This window comes from Homarus americanus, unplaced genomic scaffold, assembly GCF_018991925.1.
Source record: "Homarus americanus isolate GMGI-L3 unplaced genomic scaffold, GMGI_Hamer_2.0 scaffold51859, whole genome shotgun sequence".
In the NCBI taxonomy this organism is placed as follows: Eukaryota; Metazoa; Arthropoda; class Malacostraca; order Decapoda; family Nephropidae; genus Homarus; species Homarus americanus.
Window position 1 is genome coordinate 19,573,431 of NW_024711292.1, and position 8,768 is coordinate 19,582,198.

An 8,768-nucleotide genomic window follows, 5' to 3' on the forward strand; every position below is an offset into this window, starting at 1 on the left:
GAGAGAGTATCTGTGGACTTAATAGACTTACATAATAGTGTGAATGGATATCGCTGTGTGTTGACCGTCATAGATCACTATTCTAGGTTTGTCAATTTCTATCCTTTGAGAACCAAATCCACTTAGGAAGTGACCAGAGAATTTAGTAAATTCATAAATGTTTTTGGTAGCCCTGGAGTAGTCATTGCAGATAATGGAGGTGAATTTACAGCAACACAATTTAGAGAATTATGTAAAGTAACTGGCATGAAGAACTATTTTACATTGCCTTACCACCCTAGAGGTAATAGTGTCACAGAGAGAATGCACAGGACCTTTAAAACAACACTTGCAATCATGTGTGAAGATAATCCACTTCAGTGGCCAAAATTTCTCAGTCCCGTGCAGTCTGTTCTGAACACGTCTGTCCATGCCACAACTGGGGTACAGCCTCATTTTGCTTTTTTTTCAAGGCATGTACAAAGACAAGTAGGAATTGACTTACCTATAATAGAGAATGAGAGCAGTCAAGAGTTGAAAGAAGCCCATAGGTTGATAAAAGAGATGTCTGCCAGAATGTCACGAGAGACCAGACAGAGAGCAAATAGATCAAGAACGAACCAAACTATGCAGTTAGGAGAAACAGTATGGGTGAGGAATGAATGGCCCAACCCTGGGACCAGTAGGAAGTTGAATACCAAGTGGAAGGGCCCGTACACTAGAACAGAAATTATACGAGATGGTGCCGCATATGAGTTGACTAACCCCTTGGATGAAAGTGAGGTGATAAAGAGGGCGGCTGAGAAAGTAAAGAGGTATGTAAGTAGAGACATGTTTGTTCAGCTGAATGAGCCCCTATTCCCACCCTATGATTCTTCCTCGGACTCGGGTTCAGACGAAACAGATGAGGAAAGTGATGACGGAAATGTGGAAGGTCAACCTGCAAGTAGATTCCCTGTGAGGCAGAGGAGACCAGTAGTTAGAATGGATTTGTAGGAAATATAGTTCCAGAATGTTGCTTCAATTGAATATTATTGGCTTTCCAGTTTGTTAGGTTGATTTGTTGAATTATAAAGTTTTTGGTGGGGGAGACAGTTGCTCAGATGGTTTGTCAGGATGCTTTTTGAAGATCAGCTGTTAGTAGTGGTCTCTATATTGTGTGAAATGTTTTTTTTTGGGTTGTTGACTCACTCCAGGTGAGGGAGTCACCCCGACTTTGAAATCCCAGTTCTTATGAACTGAAGTCCGGAAATCCAGTTGCTGCCTATGATGTCGAAGGGAGAAATCTCAGTTTATGTGTGTCGAAAGTTTTTTGGGTTGTTGACTCGCTCCGGGTGAGGGAGTCACCCCGACCTTGAAATACCAGTTCTTCTGAACTGTGAGATAGAAAATACGTGTCTTGTGTTATGAGCCCCAATGTGTTCGTCTAGAACCACGGTTTTGTGTTGAAAAGGTGAATTAATATTGAAATGAAGTAGTAATCTAAGGAAGTGTCTGATGTAACTAATTCCCCATTCATAGACAAGAATATAAATTCCTTGATATGTAATTTCATGCAGAGAACTTTTGTTGTAGATGTTATGTCAAAGTCACTGTTTATGTGCTGGTGCCAAAAGTATGTTGAGGTATTACGCTGATGAACTGTTAGGGGCATGTTCCCTATACTATATTGTACTGAAATAAGAGTTGATAAGTGGTTGTATGTATAGGTAACGGAGCCTCGAGTATGAAAAGTTTGTCTCCTTATAATTTTCTTTTTACTGATATATTGTATACCGAACTAGCAGGATTGTAAACGGTTGTCCGATGTATATGGTAGCGGAGACGCTCGTGGGAAACGTTTAAGTCTCCTTATGTTTTGTTTGATGTATTAAGGTACTCTAATCACGAACGGCTAGGATGTTGTAAAATGTATGTACACTACAGCGTTAGTGCTTTGCATATTATTTCGCATAATATGAATCTTTGGGAGGGGAAGGCTATGTACTGCGCACATCATTGTCATTCCTAAAAATCCCATTTAATTCATATTACGCTATATAACATTCAAATCCACCGCGCTTGTAGAATCTCAGAAAACGGGAAACATTGATAAAGGACAACTCACCTACTCAATGTTACTAGACCATGTGTTGCATTGTACCCAGGTACAGTTATATCATATTAAGAGTATGTATTCATAGCATTAAGGAGAACTCAGGGTATGCATAAGATGAATGTTAAAGTCCAGTTGAGCCGGACTAGTGTACTGTAAGACTAAGTGTGGATCAGGGTTTGAAGGTCATACTATTTACGTCTGTGAGCGTGTAGCGAACATAACTTACACAGATATCATATGAAAATACATGAGAACAATGATCTGGAAAAAGGATAAATGTATCAGAACTATGTGAGGTGGTGGAAGTGATCCAGAAACTATACTTGAAAGGAAATATCTTCTATGCGTCGGTATGAACTTAATACACCTCGTATCTTCACGTGACATATACCCACGACAGGTACAGTGATCAGAGAATCTTATATCTGTGTTCAAATAGTGCAATGTGTGAGAGGAGGATCCCTCATTACAATTTTAAGTGAAGTTGATACACCGCCGCCATGAACCTTCAGCCTTTGTTTCAAGGTGCGTCATGTACCCGCTTCGGGTGTGCGCATGGATATTATAACCCAGTGAATTTACCCACGAAACTAGCAAACCAAGACCTTACCTTAGAGGGTAATTTAGGATTAAAATATGTGTTTATACGGCATGAGTGACAATATACCGAAAAGTGTTCCGGTGAGAACCGTAAGAAATAAAAGTAAAAATTAAAGATTGGAAACTGTAGGCCTATGCGGTGAGGAGCGGCGGGCAATGCCCTCAGTATTTCCCGTTCTACCATCACCGCAGGTCAGTGTCCTATCGAGCTATATCCCGCCCTATAATTAAGGTTTATATAGAAGTTATTACAGTTTAAAGCTTTGCTTGATATATAAGTGTTATAGTAATGTGTTAGGGGGTGTGATAACCGCCTGTCAGGCATTATTTCTCAGTATTTCCTGTTCTACCATCACCGCAGGTGCCATGCGGTTGGAGTGCCTTGCCGCCCGGCCGCCATTATCCCTCTGAGCGTCACAACAGGTGGTGACTACTTCCAGTTATGCCAATCCACTGTGAACCTGTGGATTACCAACACACCACTCCAAATGCGTAGTCACAAATAAGGAGACCGTGAGAAACTCTGCGGTCGTCACTTGGAGCGACCTATAATACCAGGCGTAGAAATAGTGCTGGTATGACTCTAGGTGAAGCCCTAGTCTCTACCCACCGAGGGCGGTGTGCGAACGAGGTGCCTGTTGGTTATACCTAAAAGTCACAAGGAGTCCCATACTTGCAGGTATGGAGTGTAACATGTGTGTTGAGATGGTGCTACTATGTATGATAACCGACGGTGCTATATTCCATACAGGTGGAGCAGTCTGATGTGTAAAGGGATAGTGTAAGAAGGAATGACCGAGGTAAGGTGGTCACAGATTGCTATGCTACAAGTAGGTGGATGACACGCCATTAATGTAAGAGTCTGGTGCCCATCTGGGTAACCAATATTTTCGTTGTTCTTCCGAGGAAGACCCATCCATGTGTATGTGTTTTTACCAGTATGCTTTATAAGGAATAAATAAATTAAGACATGTTATGGTTTCACCCTTCTTTACCCTTATCGATCTGGTCAATGCCTAGTCCACTCTGCACGCTACCTAACGAGCTACATGCTGTCCAGAGGGGTGTAGGGGTATCGAGATATTAATGTCGTCTAGCACCCAGGATGGAAGGAAACTCTAATGTGGTTTTCTTGTATAATATATAAGTTATATGATAGACAGTCTGGTGTTGGAGGTGCCGTGTGGTGAGGGGCTGCTTGGTAGAGACGTGCGGTGAGTAGCTTGTTGAAGGAGGTAGATGTGCAGGAGCTTCGATAGAGAAGATGTTGCCTGTTGCTGGCCTCCTGGTTGAATGAAATGTTAACAGCGTGGAGCTTGCTGGAAGAGATGTTGCTTGTTCAGGAAAATGGGCAGAATGAGAGTTGGTTGGTGAGGAAGCTCAGAGAAGGATATGCTCGCTGGCGGGAGCGAGGACCGCCAGGCAGGCGGAGGAGAGGCGAGGGTCGCCAGGCAGCGGCAGAGGAGGAGGTGTTGCTTGTTCAAGAAGATTGGTCAGACTGAATCTCAATGGAGAGACAGAGCTTATATACACCCAGCAGCGGCTATGAGTCATGTTGGGAAAACCCGAGAAGTAGCCGGTGAATAGTTTCGTTGCTAAGATACGGTAACATCTGGTTGGTTGCTAGGGAAGGCGGCACATTGGAATGCGATAGCAGGTGGTGAGCTGCTACGCAGTTGTAGGCAGTTGTAGGGGGAGAAGTCCACTACAGGGGTCTGGTGGCAGCGACCCTTAGAAATTAAGATTAGAGTTAAGTATTTACCCTTAGTATTAATGACCCCCGAATCTGGCAGTATAACTGACATCTCTAGGGTCGACGTCAAAGATACCTCATTCCCACTGCAGATTCTACCCTGACTTATATTGACAATTACACTAACAGTAAATACAATTGAAGCTTTCAACATCAGTCACAACGGATCTTGAACGCTCCATCTGCAATCAGACATCTCTAAGTTGACTCAAAGCAAGGGTATTCTCTTACCAATTCAAATTCATGAACCCCCTGTGCGGAATTTAGGAATACCTGAGTTTTTCCGGTAATGTGACATAGAAAACGAAGGACTCAGATCTCCTGAAGTGGTTAGAGAACGAATGTTTCAACTGGGAGACTCAAAAGGCTTACAGGTTTTGTGGGTGTGGGCATCGCCCTCAGTGACGCCCGGTTCTCACCAAAACAGGTCAGTGAACTTCATTGTGCTCCATCAGCCCTAAAAAGACTTATCTAGCAGTTTTTTACACCTTAAAACCTTGCCTAATGTTATAAAGTGAAGTAATAGTTGCAATAGTGTGGGGTGATAAAAGCCCCTCAGGCATTATTCTCAGTGACGCCCGGCTTCTCACCAAAACAGGTACCTGCCCAGAGCGTCGGCCACGCAACCACAACTGCTTCACTGTGAGGAACCCATCAGGTGTGGTGTGTTCTGCTTATGCCATTATGCCACCTCCACTGTGAATCTGTAAATACCCTACATATCACCACCCAGGAAAGGAAAACATTAATGGGTGTTTGAGAAGTTTCGCGGTCGCCACGTGGAGCGACCTAAGAATACCAGGCGTGGAACCAGTACTGGTATGATTACCTGGGAAGTAACCCATCTACTTAGCAAGAGTAGAGTGTGAACGAGGTACCTGGTATGTGTACCCAAGAATACCGAGGAGTTCCATACTTGTAGGTGTGGAGTGTACCTGAGATGTGGTGCCATTACTCTAACACACTGGTTCCCAAACTGGGGGCCATGGCCCCCCCAGCAAAATTTAGGGGGCCATAAGCTGAGGCTATGTACACATAAAAATCCCAAGCCCCACCACACTAGAACAGCCAGTCAGCAGCTGGCCAGCCAGAGATATGGATTGGGAGAGGGGGACCATGGATAAGGATCATATATGAAAAGTGGGTAAAGATCAGAAAAAGTTTGGGAATCACTGCTCTAACAGGTGGTGCACTCTGATATGTCGGGTGTTATGGTAAAAAGGAATGACTGAGGTAAGGAGGTCATTGGTTGTTATGAAGAATGAAGATGATAATAGTAGTTATTTGATGAAAGACGTATACTGATGTGAAGTGTAATGAACATAATGGTGGTCCTCCTGATGAAGGCTAACTCTTTTTGTATTGTGATTGGATGCAATATGATTTTATTAGGAATAAATTAGTTAAGTCATGATTGATGTTTCACCCTTCTTCCCACTCTCGATTTGGTCAATGAAAAACCGAACCCAATGCCTGGCTTGCTCTGCCAGCTACCTAAACAAGCTACATACTGTCCAGGAGGTCTTGTGGCAGCGACCTTAAAATTAAGAGTAGATTTAAGTTATCCCCTTAGGATTAGTGACCTCAGAATGGGTAGTATAACCGGTTATGGAGTGGGCACTCCATCCTAACCGTGACCCCCGCTTGAACTGCCAACCCGACGACCTGAACCACGACAGGCTCTGCACAGAAAAAGCGGACCAGCTGCGGGCCTTCTATGAAGCCCTGAAAACCAAGAACAACGCCATCCACACCACCTCCGCCGCCCCCAACAACTCCACCATCACTGCTACTGCCACTGAGTACGACAACTGGACGAAGGTTGATAACAAAAAACGCCGACGTGCATTTTCGGGAAACGAAATCCGTCAAGCAGCCCCAAAGGCACCCATCACCACCACCAGCTCGCCTCCAACGATTAATGCTAAAATTCCGGATCTCGAAAACGGACACGAAAAAGATATCTGCCGCCATCACAGAGATGGAGAAACAAAACCTACTGGCCAAGTTCTCAGAGCGGCCCAACCTAAAGGGGGAGATGATTATTCACCCCAAAGACAAGGACTCCGCCACCACCCTCGACACATACCTGAAAAGCACCACCACCGTTGCATCAACCAAGCTGGACCCCGCCCAGAAACAGATGAAGTCTGTAGTCCTCCGATACCCAAAGGAGCTACCCCTCGAACCCCTGGAGAACCATCTGAAGATCCTAAAACCCGAGAGATGCTCTCCTGCGACCGACAAGACGGCCACCACAAAACAAGTGCTCATAACGCACTACGGTCAACCCCCCAGCACCATACACCTCAAAACCTGGGGGATCTACGAAGTGAGGCCCTTCGTTCCGAAGCCCCTGCAGTGCTTCACATGCCAGAAATACGGGCACCATCAGACGTGGTGCATGTATAAGGAAATCTGCGTGCAGAAGAACGGCACACACTCTGTAGTATCTTGCGTTATTTAATGGGAGAATGACGAGTCACATGGTCAGTCTAGCTGGGGAGTTTGTTCTCTGGTGTTGGTTACAACGTGACTAACACATTTCGACTTTGCTAAGAAGTAGCATAATATATAATGTAAAGTGCTTCCTTTACAATTCTAACTGATCTCTCAGCTTCGCCATTAGAGGCAGGATGATAGGGTGGGGTCAGTACATGCTTTACACCGTTGAGTCTCATGAAGTTTTTAAACTCTGAACATTGGAATGGAGGACCATTATCAGAAACTACCTCTTCTGGTATTCCATGTTCAGCAAATATTAATCTTAATTCATCGATGGTGCTACCAGCATTAGTACTGTACATGTGCTTAACATCAATCCATTTTGAATGACTATCAATTAATACAAGAAATTTGTCTGTTCCCTTATCACAGAAGTCAATGTGTACTCTTTGGAAGGGACGGGTAGGCCATTTCTAGGTTTTCAAAGGTGTGCTGGGTGGCATGCTCCTAACATTCTGACAAACAGAGCACTCACGTACCATTGTAGTGGCTCCTCTCCCCTACAACTCCTAACTGAGCTCCGGCTGCGCGCCTACCAGCCAATTAGCGTTCAGCTGAATCGATCGAAAATGCTAGTGACAGGGGGGAAGGAGGTTCAGGGGAAGAATAAAGGGAGGATTGAAGTGAATTTTAGGAGGAGAGAACAGATGCAGTGGCTAAACACCGCTTGCGTGAGGGATTTTAGGATGGAGGCAGCAGCAGCAACTCGCCTGGACGCGGCAGGGAGGCGACAAGACAAAGCCAGGCTAGCGTCAGGTCAAGCGTCAGGTGCGTGTTGGGTTGGGTAATGGATGTTCAGTGCTTGGTCGGCTTGATTGTGTTTTGGTTTCTTGTGTGGAGGAGATGTCTTGGTCTTCTTAGCTTGATGTCGATTTTCTTCTCACTCTCCTCCTCTTCTTGCTCTCTTGAAGTGTCCATTCGTTTGTGTTTGGGTCTTGTTGTTCGTCTTCCTCGTGTTTTAAGTCCTCATAGGTGTGGAAGAAGTCAGAGACGGTGAGGTTGACCACGTGGGCTTCAGCTCCACGGGCCACGTGGTGTTCTTGGTTCTGTGTGGTGGGCGTCTTCTCTTGAGTTTTCTTTTCTTGGTTTTTCTTTTCTGCTGATTTTTTCTTTTCTTGGGAGCGTACAGCAAGGAGGGCCTCTTTGTAGCTCAGTTTTTTCTCAAGACGAGCCTTGGCTACCCTGCATTCCTCCTTCCATTTGGGGCAGGTCCGGTCGGCGGAGGAGTGTGGGCCACCACAGGCAGCGCATTTTTTCTCTTTGTTGGGGCAGACCGTGTAGCGGTGTCCAGGGCTGCCACACATGGAGCAGGTGTCTTCCTGCGCCTCACACTTGTTTACAGTGTGTCCATAGTGCCGGCATTTGTAACACCGTTTCGGTCTGCAGTAGGGCTTGATTGGCACAGTTACCCACGCCAGTTGAGCTTCCTTGGGTAGGGTGGAGTGGTCTCCGATGAGGGCAGTGGTGTCGGACAGCTTCTTCACAACTTGGAGCTGCTGCTCCTTGAGGAGCTCACTCAGCTCTGCTTTGTCCATGTGGGCAATTTCGGCGTGGGAGATTACACCCAGCTTCAAGTTGTCCCACATGTAGGCAATCATTTTAAAAGGAATGCCGTTGATGTCTGGGATCTCCGCGAGCTGTGCTTGCATGCCCTTCTCGACGAAGGTGATCTTGATGTCACCATGGAGCTTTAGACGTTCCACCTTGGTGACCCCCACGATCCCATTAGCTTCAAAAAACTTCTGGAGAACTAGGAGGTTTAGTTTCTTGGGGCAGGTCGGCGTATCCGGACGTATCCGCGCCACGTTATCAAACTCGTAACCGACACCGGCA